The following is a 19,415-nucleotide window of genomic DNA, read 5'->3' as shown; positions in this document are numbered from 1 at the left end:
TCTAAGGCTTTCTGCTGTTACCTGGAGAGATGTGACTAAGTTACCGCCAATGCTCTATCAGTGGAAGTGATGGACACCCACTTTAGATATGGCTTCAGACGTGAAAAATTCCTCTCATAATCTCCCAAATTCTCTCCCTTTCCTTACTTAACTGGAAAGATATAAAGGATCTAGCGGATAAGCCCATGGTTCTGGAAAAGGCACATAAGGGAGGAGTGTTGATCCCTGAATGGCTGTAAAATGAAATAACTAACCCCCAAAGGCCAATTTTTTTTTTTTAAAGGCCAACTGCCATTAGACTTCTTTTTGAGTGAGAAAAATCTCTGATTGTATCATATCACTGAGATGTTGAACTTGTTTTTATAATTAATAATACTGAGCATGACTAATACAAACATATTTTCTTTGTTAGTTGAAGTTCCATGCTACTGAAATATGTTGGACACCACAACAGGACAAATTTCCTAAGTGTAAAAATTGTTACTTAACTATTTTCTCTATTCTGTATACCAGATCCTTGATGCGATTTTCAATTTAGGTCTGAATACTTCATATATCTGTTTCTACTCACATTACCAAATATTCATCATCTTGGGAGTTTATGATAACAGACATAAAGGAAATATTTATTTGGGTGACATAATTTATATTATTACATGAAATTACATGTGTGGTGTTATGGATTAAATTATATTCCCTAAAGAGATGTGTTGAACACCTAACCTTCAGTCCTGTGAATGTGATCCTATTTGGGGGCTAAAGGAGGGGAGATTTTTCTTTTGTTACGCTAATGAGTTTATACTGGAGTAGGATGGATCCGAAATATAATACCTTCTGAGTAATGTCTTATAAAAAGGGAAAACAGACAGAGAGAGAGAGACTCCCGCACATGTGGAAGAGACCATACGATGGACTGTTTACAAGCCAAGGAATGCCAAAGATCATCCAGGCTACAAACAAGGAAGGACATTTCTTTAGAGCTGATGCCGTGATTTGGACTTCTAACCTGAAAAACCGTGAGAGAATAAATTTCTGTTTTTTAAAGCTACTGAGTTGTGGTATTTAATTTTTGTTATTGTTATGGCAGCACTAGGTAACCAAGACATGTGGGTATACAGGCAAATATATACTTATATTTATTATATAGTTTGATATATAATATATATGTTTTATTTAACATATACTTAAATTTATTTTACAAGATTATAATAAATTCTTATAATAATAATGTTAGGATACTTGCATTATAAAAATGCACACAAATAAATGTTACATACGTTCTATACAATTAGCAGCAGAATAAATATACCACAGATGAAAATTTGATAAGAATTTTCAGTCTATCACTCAGGAGAGATTTAGAGATATCCCTTTGCCAGTGTTGCTAAAAGAAAGATTTCTATTCTTCTTTTGGCTGAATATTTTATTTTACACTGTTCAGTTCTAAGGAGATTCTTTTTTTGTGATGTTTGTATTTTAGTCCTAATTCTACTGAGATGCTGTCTTCTTCCAAAATACATTCATAATTTTTGGATAAGTTTTGAGTTTTGCTAAAGTACAGAATTTATCATAAGCACATGTAGTGTTTGTAGTATTAAGTCTTTAAATTTTACCTAAAAAGAGAGAAAATAGGATTTATGTACGACCACTTGGACAATAACTGAATGGTCTGAGATTTTACCCTATGTGGAAGCTAAGTTCGTCTGTCACAGTTTCATGGATGCTGGAAGAAAATAAGAGGCAACTCGGTCAGAAAAGAAAGAGTTTATTACTCATAGCAAAAGCACTAGCCAATGTATCAACAGTTCCTTTATTCTGCAGTGCCAGTTCTCACCAGGCAACACTAAGGATGGCACGTGCATTCACAGGAGAGTAACCCCGGTCTTGAGGAAAGTGCATCTTTTATAATTGGCAGTAGGGACGTCTGCCCTTTGCTCAAGAGGGAGATGCTATCTGTATCTTCCAAGACTGTTCACTCTGCAAACAGTCTTAAAACATATTTCAGAACAAAGGTTGTCAGTTCCTTCTGCTTGTGGGATGTGCAGAGACCAATGGGGCATTGCCTGTCCACATCGCCAAGCAGCCTTTATATCCATTGATTCCTCTATTTTTGCATTCGTGATCTATATGATGCATTCATCTCCTTTTACTCTGGCCTTGTTACTACAATAGAAGAGAGTTTTCCTTCAACTCTATTTAACTGAAAAGAGTAATACATAGATTATAATCTGAGTTGAAACCTGTTTCTCCCACCGAGCTGAGTCTAACTATTCTAAAACTTGTTCGATGTCATCGTTTAACAGTTTCTTCTCTGTATTCTTCATACAGCTACTCAGGGTGTTAATATTTAGCTATCAACAGCCTGTGCCCTCTACTATGGGTAATGTGAGCCATAAAGCACAAGATTCTCGATCCTTTCCTTTAAGGAATGTGTGCTACAATGGCTACAATAAGACATCTTATATGCAAGTAAAAATAGTGGCAACTAAACAACTCGTTGTGACAGTCAAGTTCAAAGGTAATTATGAGTGCTATTTAAATTACTTTATTTAGGGGTGGGGGTGGGGGAATTGTTTATAGTGATAGATGTTGATGGACCATCCCTCCTAAAGAAGCTATTTGAATAAAGGTTTTTATTTAGTTGTGCATAAATTATAGTCTTCGAATGTCAACATAATAAGTAAATTTTGTCAATTTAGTCTCAAAAGGTGCTCACTTTAGTGCACTGTTCGATAGATAAATAATACAAATACCAAAGGCAAGCAATGTTGGTAATTTTAGTAGCCAGATTAAAAAATAATAATAATTTCAAGTAAATAGTTTTAGTGATACATTTTATTTAAGCTCATATAGCCAAAATATTATCACGTTTATTATATGTTGTTGTTAGTCACCGTTGAGTTGGATCCAACTAATGATGACAGAAAAAAAACTGTTACCCAGTCCTGTGCCATCTTCATGATCATTGGTATGTCTGAATCCATTGTTGTGGCTATTGGGTCAATGCATCTAATTGAGGATTACCCTCATTTTTTGCTGACATTCTACTTTACCACACATAATGCCCTCTTCTACTGAGTGGTCTTTCCCGATGATGTATCCAAAGTAAGAGAATGGATGTCTCACCGGTCTTGCCTCTCTGAAGCATTCTGATTGTATTTCTTCTATATTCTTTACTATCTCTTCAATATCCTTCACCAAGACCACAATTATAGTCTATCAGTTCTTCTTCCATATTCCATTTCACTGTCCAGATTTCCCATACATATAAGACAATTGAAAAGAAGAAGACTTGCATCAGATGCACCTTAGTCATCAAAGTGGCATCTTTGTTTTTTAAAACTTTAAAGAGGTCTTTTGCAGCAAATTTACCCAATGCAATAAGTCATTTGACTCCTTGACTCCTGGTTTCGTGAATGTCGATTGTTGATTCAAATAAAATAATTGACAACTTTAAATTTTTTTCCATTTATCACGTTTATTGGTCCAGTTGTGAAGATTTTTGTTTTCTTCATGTTTAGATATAACCATATTGAATGCTGTAGTCTGTAACTTTCATCAGTGGTTCAAGTCATCCTCATTTTTGGCAAGCAATGTTGTATCATCTGCATATTGCAGGTGGCTAATGAGTCTTCCTACAATCCCAATACTGCATTCTTCTTCATATAGTCCAGCTTCTTGGATTATTTATTCAGCATACAAATTAAATAAATAAGGTGAAAGAATACAACCCTGCCACACACCTTTTCCAATCTGGTACCAGACAGTATTCCTTCGTTCTGTTCCAATGACTGTGTCTTCTTCCTTGTACAGGTTCCACATGAGCACATTTAAGTGTTCTGGTGTTCTCTTTCTTAGTAATGTTATCCATAATATGTTATGATCCACATAGTCAAATAGCTTAGTAGAGAAAGCAGAGGTTAACATCTTTATGGCATTCTCTACTTTTAGCCAAGATCGATCTGACATAAGTAATGATACCCCTTGTTCCCTTTCCTATTTTGAATCCAGCTTGAACTTCTGGAAGATTCCTGTCAATATGTGGCTGCAGTCATTTTTTTGAATTACCTTCAGCAAAATTTTGCTAGCAATTGACATTAATGTTATTACTTGATAGTTTCCATATGAATAAGGAACTTTACATTCTTTATACTAAAACTTCAAAATCTGGTATATATTTTACACTAATAGCACATCTCAGTTTGGACCAGCCATATTTCAAGTGCTCAACAGCTACCTGTGGCTAGTGAATACAGTAGCTGGCAGTGTAGATTTAGAAGAGAAAGAAAACCCAATATCATTTCATTGCTTCATTATATTTCAAGTGCTCAACAGCTACCTGTGGCTAGTGAATACAGTAGCTGGCAGTGTAGATTTAGAAGAGAAAGAAAACCCAATATCATTTCATTGCTTCATTAAGCACGCATAGTGACTTTTAAATTGGAATTACATGATGTCAAGATAACTTGTGTGAATTTACCTCAATGTGAATAAATTCTGTTTTTCATTTAATTTTTCCATTATAGCAACATGGTACAGTGACAAGAGTATTGGATTAAGGATTAGAGTCCCAGGCTCAAGTTCCAGATGAACTGTACACTAGCTCTAGGATCTTGAATGAGTCATATAAATTCTTGGATTGCATTTCTTTATTTGTAGCAAAAAGGCACTGGAATCTATAAATTATAATATAGTCATAGTTCTAAAATTCTGTCATTCTATGAAGTATAAATAAATAGATATAGGGGAAAAATAAAATAATGTTAACTTGAGAAATTAATAATCATGACTTTTAAAAAGCAGTGAACCAGTGAATATACTATACATAGTGACCAAATCTACTTTGTATAGGATCACTTAAAGATCACATCATCATATATAACTTCACATAAAATATTGAAATAGCCTGAAAATAAACATTTAAAAATAGTATGGGAAATATCTCATGTTTAGATTTGAGGGTCATATTGGTATATCCTTGTATAATGAAAACTTCTATTGAGTCATTACAGGTAAATCAAACTTGTATTTTTTTGCCCAGGAAGGAAAGTCAGGCACAATGAAAGAAACAAAATGCAGTAGAGAAATACGATGTATTAAACATGTTGCAGTCTTTCTAGACACATACATTAACCTGTCTGGCTGAAGGTATTTGCTAATTCATTTAGTCCAAAACATTGTCCTGAAAACTCACAGCTGGTAGCAAATTCAGTCTTTTACAAAGCTATATACCTCTGGGCATCTCAAAAAAAAAAAAAAAAAAATTCAAGTTCAACTGCAATGAGAAGTTAGTCATTGAGTTAACTTCCAGGTTGCCTTGTACAATTGAGTCAGTCATATTGTATTTGCCCTAACGTTTTGCCTTTGTTCTACAAATATGATTTGACCCTAGAAAGAGAGAAAAAATTATTATTGATAGAACAATTGAATACAGAACTGTTTGCTCTGCAACCTTTGAGGGAGGCTCTTAAACCTACGTTGATAACCCACCATGTTGGATTAACTCGAGTTTCTTGGGTTTTCTCAGAGTTCTGAAACCAGCCGCTGTTGAGTAGATTCTGAGTAGAACTGTGCTTCTTAGGGTTTTCAGTGACTGGTTTTTCAAAAGTAGGTCAGGCCTTTCTTCTGAGGCACCTTTGGATGAACTTGAACCTCTAATATTTGAGTTAGCAGCGAAGCATGATTACCCTTTGCACCACCTAGAGACTTCCTCTGATATTACTAATTCCTCAGAACTTAGAAACAAATAAATTTTATTGAGTCTCCTTACTTTTACAGAAATGTAGTTGTCTGCATATACACAATAAAGATGCATACCATCCCCTGTTTTATTTAGCCAGAATCCGTTGTACTCCAAGACATATCTGAGTTCATATTCAAGAATAAACTTCATTTCATTACAATGACAGTCAATCAAAAAACAAGAGTTCAATTTTATATATAAAGGCAGTGTATAAAAATATTTCCAGGAAAATGAGGCTGGTACCTCTTCTATACCTAGAGGACCTTGGCCTCACTTCCTGGCAGGCCAATACCTCGGTATATTTTAGGGACCTTCAGAAGACAGAAATTCACCAAAATCAACAGGTACTAAAGTAAAATCTGGTGGAGAACTTCTTTGGCCTGTTTTCTAGCCATGGAATAGAAGAACAAATAATAGAGTCTCTTAAAAGTCCAGTCCTGTAATCTTTGATAAAATTCCAGATAGAAACTAATGCTATGATCTTAGTAGTTGCTCAATAAATCATGTTCAAAGAGGTTTATACAGTTAGTTAATACTTCCAGCTGCATTTATGTAAATTATTAGGCCAAAGCATAATGAGAAAAGCCTTCTTGCTGAATTGAGAATACCTTTACAGATTATTCATGACCAAAACAAAGAAACTGTTAAGGAAAACTATCGAACTATCAAACAATGCCAGTCAAAAACAGTACTACGGCAACTTTAACAAGCCACTCAAGTGTAATTTTTTATCTAAAAAAATTTATTATTTTCTCTTTGATTAGAGCCCAGACACTGCAAAATTGCATGTTGACTTACAGATTTCTTGGGTTATGAGCATTACCCATGTTTGTATCTAACCTAGCAAACTTATTATAGTACTTTTTTCAAAATGCCTTTCAGAATGGGCTGTCTATATCAATTCTTTAAATGACTGTAGAGTCAGCTTTACCATCTTATTAGTTCTGTCATTAATTAATGAGTTGAATAAAATAATTAATGGATACATATTCTCTACATGCATAGATGAGTCATGTTTTCAATTTTTTTAAAATGACACATTGTCACTGAAAATTATTTTGAAAACCAGATTATGAATTCAGTTATCCTAAAAAGCTCTGCTGGGAGAAAATAAGCATATTCTCAGTTTACTCATCCGAACGAATACTTCTTCATTAGGACAACAGGACAAGAGACCTTGTTGTCAACTATGCAAACAGACACTGTTTATATATTGATTTGTTAATCTCACCATGTCCACCAATTCTAAACTATTATGTTACAAACTTGATCAGAGCCCAATCAATTCCTCACTTTGAGTACAGATTACAAAAGATTATAAATATACTCTCCTTGTTTTCCCTCCTGGGATACTACTAAACCACTTGAGTCCAGGTTCTAAAACCTTATATTCTTTTAACTTCCCTTTCTCAGAAAATACTAAGACTCTGTCAAATTGTATTTTCTCTTACCACAAGCTCTAATAAACTTTGCTTCACTTAATTGATAGATTGTTTTGACAATTATCCTTCTGTGTTATGGATTGGGGTTTGAATTATTTTGAAATGGTTTTATGTTTATGAGACTGCCCTTTTCCACTCTAGCTTAAATATTATTGAGGGAAGTGATTGGCCTCGTGGTTGATTCTCCACAATCCTCGTTTTTCTCTTCTTGCCTACCTTCTCTCTTACCCCGTTTCCTATCACCCATCCCGGAGAAGGTAAGAACTCTAGCCCTCTTGTGCCTGAGAATCGGGGTTGGATGAAGAACTGGAGTCCAACATCATTTATGTGATTTTTAAATCTTTGTTATCCTGGAGAATTTTTTTTACAGGTCTTCACTATATAATTTTGGGAAAACTTCGTGGCATAGTGGTGAAGACCTATGGCTGCTAACCAAAAAGCTGGCCATTTGAATCCACCAGGCTGTCCTTGGAAGCCCTGTGGGGAAGTTCTACTCTGTCCTGTACGGTTGCCGTGAGTTGGAATCAACTCGTTGGCAAAGGGCTTTTTTTTTTTTTTTGTACTATATACTTTTAGATTTCAATAAAGAAACACTCTTTACCTAGATATACTAGATATACTACAGTAGATATACACCTAGGTATGACTCTCTCCCTATCTTCCTTCAGGTCAAATATCTCTTACAGTGAGGACTTCCATGAGCATCCAACTTTAAATTGTAACCTCTCCCCAAAATATAACATGCTGCATGCCACTGTTGCTGTTTTTGCTGGGTAAGTCTCTTCTTACCTCTAACACCACCTGCATTTACTTATTTATGCTGTTTCTATTCTGTGCGTCCTGGCTGGGATGCTGTTCACACGAGGGCAGTGATTTTTGTGTTTTACTCACTAGAACTATTGCACATAGTAGCTGATTAATAAATATGTATTAAGTGAATGACCCGTGTTCAGCAAATCCGTTTAACTTTAGTGTGAAGTTAAATCCCACGTTGCATATGGGGTTCTTGATGCTTCCATTAAACACTGTTTTAAAGAATATGAAGTTGAATACAATCTTGAGATGACAATTTAAGTATTCCCTCCACCCTGATTTTTTCTTAGTAGACACAATTTTAAACACGTAGAACTAACAATCTTGAAGGTCAAGGTTTTCAATTGCAGAATTCTGATTAGAGAGAAGGTTTTTTGGCATTTCATAAATCACAGATGGAATATTAAATACATAGGATTATATCAAATAAAAGATTTTGGGAGATAAATATTATGTACAGGCCTATTTATGCTCCAAAGGGACAAAATTTTTTCATCAATGAAACAATTAGGGAGTGAGAGAGTAAGACTGGAGGTGACCTACTGGCTAGGTGCTGTTTGTTGTCCTATACCACAATGTTTATTGGGAATCGCAGATGAGTTTTGTGGGAATCTGAGCTTGGTGAGCCTTTTCCCTCACTTCCCGAAGTATATTATCATACAGAAATTTTACCTAAAGGAGGATGCCGGACTGGTAGAAACAGTTGAACCAGTGAGGAAAAATTAAACTCTTTGTATTTCTCAGTTCTCCTATAAAAAGTCCTAGTCTCCTAAGGCATAAAATTGTATATAATATGAATACCTAGAAGTATTGTCTTCAATATTCCAGGAGCATTTTACTCTTCATATACCCTGAGAATTGGATCTGCAGCCATTTGTCTACTTAATTGCTCTGATCCAAGAGGACCAAAAATTACAGCCCAGATTAGGTTAAGCCCCAAGTTGCCAGGAAAACTGGAGATGCCACTGGCTTATCTGAACCTTGGAAAGATTTATTTGCACTCCAAAAGGTTAAGCTGAGAACCCAGGATTCTTTCCATCATTTCAAAAAAGCAAAATTAAAAAAAAAAAATATTTCTTTTTTGGGAGGTGAGGGGACAGTTCACTCTCTCATTTATGCAAACAGAAAATACGCATTGTTTTCCATCCCTTACTTATTAACTGTGGAGCTATTCAAGTAGGACATTTGACTTTGGTTTTCATCTTGTCAAGGCCAAGGATCAGGCCTAGGCCAAGGAGAGCCAAAAAAAAAAAAAGTGCCTATTATTTACTATAAGGTGATTAATATGAAACTTGTCTCTGATCCAGAATACATTGTGTACTCATTCAGAATCAGATTAACAAAGATGAATTTAAAAAACCCAACAGTCAAGTCTTCAGTAAACTTCTCCCACATCCTGGTGCAGGGCCTGAAATCCGTGTGCCAAAATCCTGTGTCCCCTTAAGGGAGACCTTAAAAAAAGACAGTCATTTGGTCTGGGGACTGCAACAATAACAAACTGGTGATGAAAGGCCATGGCAGGACAGGTGAATACTAAAAGCCAGATGAGATGGACGCATTTCGGTGATGCCAACGTGGGCTAAAGACCACCCAAAACCAGCCGACTCATCAGATCCTTAACTGGGTTTATAGGTAAAACCCACCACACTTCCAGCCTGACCCATAAGTTAGACACTTCTGGGAAGAAAGAACTAGAGGGAAGAAAACCTTGAGAAAACACCTGATTTAAATAATTCTTGAAAGAATTTAAACCACAAATAACGGAGCTATTTTGTTTGGCAGATTTATTTTCCATGATACGCACAGAAGGAGCCTGAAAATCTTAGTTAAATTCAATTATAGATAAATATAGAAGTCACAGAATTTTTGTAATAATGCAATGGGCTCAAGCATAGCAGAGGTTGTGAAGATGGCACAGGACTGGGTAGTGTTTTGTTCTGTTTTAAATAAGGTCATTATGATTCAGAACCAACTTGATGGCACCTAACAACAAAAACAACATGTAAGAATACGAAATTATTTTTTCCCTTTAGGTTCATTTCCTTTTGACTTTCTGTTTCGGAGGGATAAGCTGAGTGTGATGCAACTTTCCCAAATTTAGAGCCTATGTGCATTGCTAAAGTTTTAGGTCTGTAAATAAATAAACATGCTCCCTAGGCAGATCTTTTTCTGAGTGCTTATGTATTAGTTTAAATTTCTGAACTTTGTCTCTGTTTCCTTTTTTAATTGGCATACTATTTTATTTACTAATTACATGGCTTCACATATCGTTATATGCAAGGAATAAAATTATATTAGTATTTATTTCAAAGGCTATATGTTTTGTGAGAAGATTAAGGTTTTTATATCCCATACTTTGTATTTAGCATGCTACTTTATCCCTCCTGATCTTCAAAAAATCTTTGTGGACTTAACATGCATGAATATATCTAAATCCTTTCCTAAGGCATTTTGTTTACTTTTTATACCTTGGTTGTGTTTACTCTAATTTTTTTCATCTGTTACCCATATTTAATTCATTAAATGCCTACAACAAAACCTTTTTCTAGGTGCTCAGGTATACAGCAATATAAAAAGAAAGGCTTACACTCTATTGGGAGGGAGACAGACAAAAAAATAAATTTGCTATTAAATTATATAGTGTTTTAAGAGGTAATGGAAAAAGAAATACAAAGGTGCGGAAAAACACAAAGGTGCAAAAGACTCAAAATACTAACACACAATTTATTAGTCTGGCACATAAATAACTAGATTAATTTTATAGATTTCTAATCTTATCAAAACCATCAATATCTATCAAAAACGTTTCACTAGAGCTAGTCATAATTAGTACAACTGAATAATTAATGCATACTCCTTTGCCTATTTTCTATAGATTTTGAAGTTATGAAGTGTTACAGGAATAAAAGCACTATCGAAATTAAAAAAAAGGTCCAGAGAAGCCATAATTAATCAGGATAATTTACTCCTAAATACTACTAATTAGTTAATATTTGGCTGAAAGGTAATTAAAAAGTAAAATTTGGCAAGGGATATTTGATAAACATTCATTGCTTCTAGAAATAAGTAGAAATAATTATAACTTATGCCATTGACAAGCAAGTTTATGGCTCAGTAACCTCCTCCACAATATTACAAATATGAAGAAATTACATGTTAAGTGATTTTTCTCTGTGACAATTTTCTAATAGTCCAATCTTAATTAATACTTAATTTTCAAGCCCAGCAAATTTTTATGATAAACTTGTTTTTTAAACAAGGTGCCACATCAAGTAGAAAAGACTAATTGGATATTTTCACGTGTGTTGAGTGCAAGGAATTCATAAGACAGTAGTGATCGCTGTACATTTGTATGTTAATGTTACTAGGCAATCATCTTGAAAGACTGGAGATGATTAACACCTTGGAGCATAAACCAGAGAAAATGTTCAACACTTGATAGAGACAGGAACATTTAGGACAATGCAAAAACATCTGCCCAGGAAATTGTTTTTCAAACACTCAAAATTATAAGCAATTATCAAGAGTTTTACCTGACTATACTCGTAACTCTGACTTAGTGACAGCTTAACTGGTATTAAGCTTCACTTTTTAGCACTGGGATTTGGGGATAATCACCACATGCCTGTAATGTATACTGCTTCATCTTTCTTCTTCATACGTGCTGAAAATATTTCTGCAATCTATTTTTAAGAGGGTAATTAGGTTAGAGTATAAAGCTGATTTTGTGTTTTAAAACTAGTGAAAAGAAATTTGGAGTTCCTGTGCTTACTTGAAAGTTTGAGAACATAAATTTTCTGATTTATATGTATATCCTTGTACAAAGTAACATCAAGACAGTTTCTTCTCAGTATCAATGTGTGCACATATGTGTGAAATAATTAATAGTAAAATGTAATAGTATTTAAAAAGGAAAACATAATGAACAATCTTATGACAAAGTATGGATTGTATATGAAGAAACTAATATTAAAATCTTAGCTTCATAGTTTATTTTGGGACATTGGACTTCTCCAGGTCTCAGTCTAGACATCTGTAAAATGGGAAACATTTCCACTAGAAAAATTACTCAGGTAGTGAATTTCAAATGTTTATGAAAGTGGCCACCAAAAAAAAAAAAAAAAAAGAAAAAAACTCTTTACTGCTGAGTCGATTTTGATTCACAGCAACCCTACAGGACAGAGTAGAACTGTCTCGTAATGTTTCCAAGACTATAAATTTTATGGAAGTAGATTGTCATATCTTTCTTCCACAGACTGGCTGGTGGGTTCGGACCATTGACCTTTCGGTTAGCAGCCAAGTTAACTGCTGTTCCACCAATGAGAAGAAAACAGTAGGCAATTTACATGTTGGAAATAATAGTGAATGGATATTACCTTTATTAGTCAAAGATATATTGTTGGCAGAAAGTAATCATTATTATTTATCAAGTATTTAATAAGTGGCCAACACATTGTAAATACTCTGTGAATAATAATAATTAGTTCCTGCCAACAATGCATCTTTGACAAATAAATGTAATATCCATTCACTATTATTTCCAGTACATGAATTGTCTGCTGTTTTCTTCTCATTAAGTATATAAATTTCTCTTATCAAATAAGGAGGATAATTTCTTAATGAAAAAATCAATAAAATTATATGAGAAGATAAAAGGACATTGCCAGACCAACAATCAGAAAAATTCTATGAGCCTATAAACCTCAGTAGGGAACACACTCAACATCCATGAGCAGAATGAACTTCTTTTTCAATTCTTCACACTAATACAGCTACATTTCAAAAACTGAACCACAATATATTTTTGACATAAAGCTACATTCCTTTTTCTAATCTGCATAGAGGGAAATTGCATACAGATAGAAAACAACAGCATATGTACTTTAATCAAAATCCTAGAATCTTGGTGACAGGGTCCTGAAGACTACAGGAAAAGAATTTGATGCCTGATAAGTTTTGAAATTTAAGATTCAAGAAATGATAATCTCCAACAAGAAGAGACCATTACCCATCTATCAGTCTGTTGTACCATCAATCTGTGGTAGCTTCTGTGTTGCTACACCTCCGGAATTTCAAATATAGCAGGGTCACTCATGGTGAACAGGTTTTAGTGGAGCTTCTAGTCTAAGACAGACTAGGTAGAGAGGCTTGGTGATATACTTCTGAAAATTAGACAACAAAAACCTTACGAATAACAACAGAGCATTATACAACTCACTTACTTTGAACATGACGTCAAGTGAAATCAATCACTAGAGGACAACATCATATGTGGCAAAGTTGAGGGCCAGCCAGGGTGTGGGAGATCCTCAGTGAGATAAATTGGCATAACAGCCACAATGATGGATTCAGACATGTTGCTGATTGTGAGAACGATGCAGGACTGGGCAATGTTTTGTTTTGTTGTGTATAGGAGTTTGCTGTGTGTCAGACAGAGACAATTTGATGTCAGCTAACAAGATAATATACCTGTTCACTATCCCATATCTGACAGTGTTTAATGTCTCTAACCATGAGTCCATACAATTTTTATTTTAACTTAATATTAAAAAACACCATGTGTTTAATCTCTAAGTGAGATTGTAAGAACAACACAAAATAAAACATCTACCATATCTGTAAAACAAGTTAATTAGTCTACATTTTTTTCAGAATCTCAGAAAACCCATCCTTCGTTTGCCTTATGTATTCCTAAAATAATTTTTCTTCAATTGTATTTTCAGTTTTGAAACAACAGCAAGTCAGATATTTCAAAATTGTAAAATATATTTAATAAATTTAATAGCTAATGGACCTGTCATTTACTACAGCATTGTATTGATTAGAAATGCTAATCGTATTCTGCTATCAAGACAACATTGAGTGAAATTCCTTTTTGAACGGTAGGGCTGTATAGTTTGGTAGCTTGTGGTGATAAGGAGAGAATTTATGATACAGAAAATATTTAAACAAGTGAATAAAATACACTCAGTAAACCCCCCAAAAACATTGCTGTCGAGTCAATTTCTACTCACACTGACCCCATAGGATAGAGTAGAACTGCCCCCCTAAGGTTTCCAAGGAGCGGCTGGTGGATTCGAACTGCCTACCTTTTGGTTGGCAGCCGTAGCTCTTAACCACTGCAGCACCAGGCTCAAAGAAAAAAAAAAAAGCTTCATCATTATGATCAATAGCCTGTAGTGACTGTTAGGGCAGAAAGCTCTCAGTTTAGGTATGCACTGATAGACGTGTAAAGACACTGAATGTCTGAAAAATGCCAAAACATTTCAGACTTCTGAATGTAAGTCTCTGTAAACAAATAGGGTATAAATTATATGGCTGAGCAACAATTTAAAATATTTAATTAAATTCTATTTAATTATACTTCTTTAAAACTTTAGATGATTATCACCTGTACGTGATTATGGAAAGAACTAGGTCAAACAAGTATAATAACTTTGATTACTTTTTCTTAATGTCCATTTATTTCATTCTTTCCTTAATTTTGAGCAAGTTGATTTGAAAAGGGATAATTAAGGAAGATTGAGAAACTACTTCTCAATACATTGGTTGTCGCCTTTGGGTTAAAATTAAATCACAAGAAAGCTCTATATTTGAATCACATTAGCTTTGGGGGTCACAACAGAAAAAAAAAAGCTTTTGTGGTCACAACAGAACTATAGTGTTATTTCATTGAATTGTACTTCATTTAAAGAATGGTCTTTGCATACCTTTTTTTTTTTAAAGAAAATGATAATGATAAGAGGAAAATAAGGATATTATTTTTGGCAAACAAATGATAATTGTACTTCTTTCATTAAGTATTTATCTTCAAAGTATAAAACTATAAATCTCTGAATCATTTTATAGTTCATGTTTAAAGTCAAAATTATTTTATCATATAGAAACAAAATTTAGGGTTGCTATGAGTCAGAATTGACTGGATGGCAACAGTTATTATTTTTTTTTAATTTAGATGATAATATCTATTTTTGTTAGGTGCGATTGAGTCAGTGCCAACTTATGGAGACCCTATGCACAAGAGAAGAAAACACTGCCTAGTCCTGCACCATCCTCACAATCGTTGCTCTGTTTGAGCTCATTGTTTCAACCACTGTGTCAGTCCATCTCATTTGGGATCTTCCTCTTTTTTTGCGACCTCTACTTTACCAAGCATATGTCCTTCTCCAGGGAATGATCCTTCCTTATAACATGCCCAAAGTATGTGGGTTGAAGTCTCATTATCCTCTCTTCTAAGGAGCATTCTGGCTGTATTTCTTCCAAGACAGATTTGCTCGTTCTTTTGGCAGTTCATGGTATACTCACATTCTCTGCCAACACCGTAATTCATAGGCATCAACTCTTCTTTACTCTTCCTTAATCATTGTCCAGCCCTTGCATGCGTATGTGGTGATTGAAAATACCGTAGCTTGGATCAGGCACACTTTAGTCCTCAAAGTGACATCTTTGCTTTTTAACACTTTAAAGAAGTCTTTTGCAGCCCATTTGCCCAATACAATATCATTTGATTTCTTGGCTGCTGCTTTCATGGGCGTTGACTTTAGACTCAAGTAAAACGAAGTCTTTGTCGACTTTGATCTTTTCTCCATTTATCATGACGCTGCTTATTGGTCCAGTTGTGAGGACAGTAGGACAAACTGACAGGCGAGTGAGTGGTGGTAATATCTACTAATTGTTAATGCTTTCTTTTCTTGCCTGTAATTAAAATTCTGTATTTTCAAAGAATATCCTTGGAAGTTAATTTTACTGATTAATTACATATTTAGTTGACAAAAAAAACACATTTCTAGTCTAATGAATTAACATTATTTTCACTGCCAAAGAGAAATAAGAATATGGTAGTAAAGCAACTTTACTCCTCCAAGATTTTCTTTTGAACTGGTAATAATCTAACAGTTTGTTCTTAGATACCTATACATTTGATTCATTTCAAAAGTTTTCTTCATAATTTTCGGTATATTTGTATGCCAAAATAATTCTAAAGGATTCCTGGAGTTGACAGGGCAACTTGTAGCCTAAAGCATTCATGCAAATTATCTCCTTTGAAAAGATACTATGTGAAAGTATTACTTTACCAACAGAAGTCCTACCCTTTAGGCCTTGAATAATAGATTCTGGTGGGAAAATGGTAGAAAGCAGTAAAAGAAGAAAAGTAGTTGCTGGGCTGAATAATGTATATTGAGAAAGAGTGAATAGAAAAAGCAATTTAAAAAACTGAACCTTTTGGGGGAATCTTTGAAAGAAGTACTTGCTGGCTGCCCAAAGACAATTAACAATTTATACCATGCAAGTGGAAAGGAATGCTAGTTTTTATTCATTTTGCTGTATGAGGAAGCAAGCTAATGCATGTATGGACTATAAAGTATTCTGAATTTATTTGTAAAGATTTCTTGTGTTAGGAAAGGAATGTTGCTTGTGGAAAATTGCAGAATACAGAGAATAGAGACAGGCATTCCACTACACTTAGGTTGCTAAGAGCTAGGTGATCAATATCTGAACCAAAATAATGACCATGTTAATGAACTGGATTGAGTATGGATGAAAAGCTTTAGAACTGATTGTGTGCTAAGAAGTTCTGTAATCTAATTTAAATTACTTGAATGTAATCTAACTCTCCACAATATTACAGATGCAAACCCAGCTTATACAGAAAATTCTCTCTCTATGAAAAAAAAAAGGCCACTGTTCTTTCTTTACCTCATCTGAATCTCAGTCTACTTCTTTTTGTTTTGTTTTGTGTTCTAGTCTAGATAATCGTCTTATTGCTATTGTATCTCAAGTTCAACTCAAGAAACTTTTGGCATTTTATATTCTCCAATATTTTTAAACTGCTTTATCAAGATATAAACCCATTAATGAGCACTTCCATGTACAGGCAAGTTACTATCTTCAGGTGTATTAATTAATAATTCAGTTTTTGTTATTCATGTCAACATTTTACCTTTGATAATCACAGTCTTTCTTGAGTTTGATTGGGACACAATGTCTTTTAATTTTTTTTTTTCTTATTAGAATGTATAAGAATTTTTTTTCCCAAAGCCTGATTTTATTCAATATTACTTTGCTTGCCAATTATGACTGATGAGACAGCTTTCTTTACCTTTTTAATTTACCGAAGGATTAAATTGTTATTAGGTCACACGGCTTGATTTTGTTAAACTGAGGCTTCCTGCATCAGCACTCAGCAAATATTTGAAGCAGGTATTCTAGAAGTGGGTCACCGTCCAGCCTCACCGAAGCACCTGTACTAAAGGTTTCCTACCTATGTCTCTATGGTGCCTTTGTGGATCAAGAACTTCAACTCTGTATTCTGAGTGGGAAAGGCTCCTACCTAATTCCTCATCTTTTAACAAGATGGGTGACCACAGTTAAAGTTCAGGTAGGGATTAATCAGAGTCTAGTAGCTCAGAGAGTGTCCTTCTGTAGAACGAACTGTAGACAATAGCTCTTCAACAGTCAGAGTAGTGGACAAAATACCCCAGCATGAGCATCTCTGAACTGTCTGTGTTCTACCTCTGGTCCAACTGACCTCATATAATATTTGCAATGTTAGGGGTGGGAGGAACAAGGTATTCTCTTTTTATAGAGTCTTCTTTTTGTAAGGAGCCCTGGTGGCACAGTGGTTAAAGCACTTAGCTGCTAATCAAAAGGTCTGTTGTTTGGACCCATTGTGCAAAGAAAGATGTGGCGGTCTGCTTCCCTAAAGACTTACAGCCTTGGAAACCATATGGGGCAGTTCTACTCTGTCCTATAGGGTTGCTATGATTTGGAATCTACTTGACAGTGCTGGGTTTGGTTTTTGGTCCACTTTTTATAGGATCTTCTTTTTCACTGCCATTGTCTTTTATTCCGTTTATAAGTCTGATGATTCTCTTCTCTCAGTATTTTCCATTTTGACATTCAAAAGTCTAATTGTTGTTGTTGTTAGGTGCCATCAAGTCTGTTCTGACTCATAGCTACCTTGTGCAGAACAGAACGAACATTGACTGGCCGTGCACCGTCCTCTCAATTCTTGCTATGCTTGAGCTCCTTGTTGCAGCCACTGTGTCAGTCCATCTCACTGAGGGTCTTCCTTTTTTTCCTGACCCTCTGTTTCACTCAGCATGGTGTCCTTCTCCAGGGACTATTTCCTCCTGATAACATGTCCATAGTATGTGAGACATAGTCTCTCCATCCTTGCTTCTAAAGAGCATTCTGGTGGCACTTCTTACAAGACAGATTTGCTCTTTCTTTTGGCAGTCTACTGTGTATTCAATACTGTATTCAATATTCTTCACCAACACCACAATTCAAAGGCATCAATTCTTCTTCAATCTTCCTTATTCATAGTCCAGCTTTCAGGTACCTATGAGGCGATTGAAAACACCATGGTTTGGGTCAGACACACCTTATTCTTCAAGGTGACATCTTTGCTTTTCAATACTTTAAAGAGATCCTTTGCAGCCAATTTGCCCAATGTAATGTGTTTTTTTCATTTCTTGACTGCTACTTCCATGAGTGTTGATTGTGGATCCAAGAAAAATGAAATCCTTGACAACCTCAATATTTTCTCTGTTTATCATGATGTTGCTTATTGGTCCATTTGTGAGGATTTTTGTTTTCTTTATATTGCAGTGTAATCCATACTGAAGGCTGTGGTCTTCGATCTTCATCAGTAAGTGCTTCAAGTTCTCTTCATTTTCAGCAAGGTTGTATCAACTGCGTATCAAGGTTGTTAATGAGCCTTCCTCCAATCCTGATGCCCCATTCTTCTTCATATAGTTCAGCTTCTCAGATTATTTGCTCAGCATACAGATTGAATAGGTATGGTGGAAGGATACAAGCCTGACACACACCTTTCCTGTTCATAGGACTCTCTTTTGATCCATGTACAGGTTCCTCAATGGCATAGTTAAGTATTCAGGAATTCTCATTCTCTGCAATGTTATCCATAATTTGTCATGATCCATACAGCCAAATGCCTTAGCATTGCCTATAAAACACAGGTAAACATCTTTCTGGTATTCTCTTCTTTCAGCCAGGATGCATCTGACATCAGTAATGATATCCCTGGTTTGACATCCTCTCCTGAATCAGGCTTGAATTTCTGCCAGTTTCCTGTGGATATACTGCTGTAGCCACTTTTGAGTGAACTTCAGCAAAATTTTGCTTGCATGTGATATTAATTACAATGTTCGATAATTTCAGCATTCGGTTGGATCGCTTTCTCGTGAATAGGCATAAATATGGATATCTTCTACTCTGCTGGCCAGGTAGCTGTCTTCAAAATTTCTTGGCATAGATGAGTGACCAATTCCAGCTTTGCATCCATTTGTTAAAACGTCTCAGTTGGCATTCCATCAATTCCTGGAGCCTTCTTTTTTGTCAATGCCTTCAGTGCAGCTTGAACTTCTTCTTTCAGTACCATTGGTTCCTGA

Source organism: Loxodonta africana, chromosome 5, assembly GCF_030014295.1.
Source record: "Loxodonta africana isolate mLoxAfr1 chromosome 5, mLoxAfr1.hap2, whole genome shotgun sequence".
In the NCBI taxonomy this organism is placed as follows: domain Eukaryota; kingdom Metazoa; phylum Chordata; class Mammalia; order Proboscidea; family Elephantidae; genus Loxodonta; species Loxodonta africana.
Note: the sequence above shows the minus strand (reverse complement) of the source record.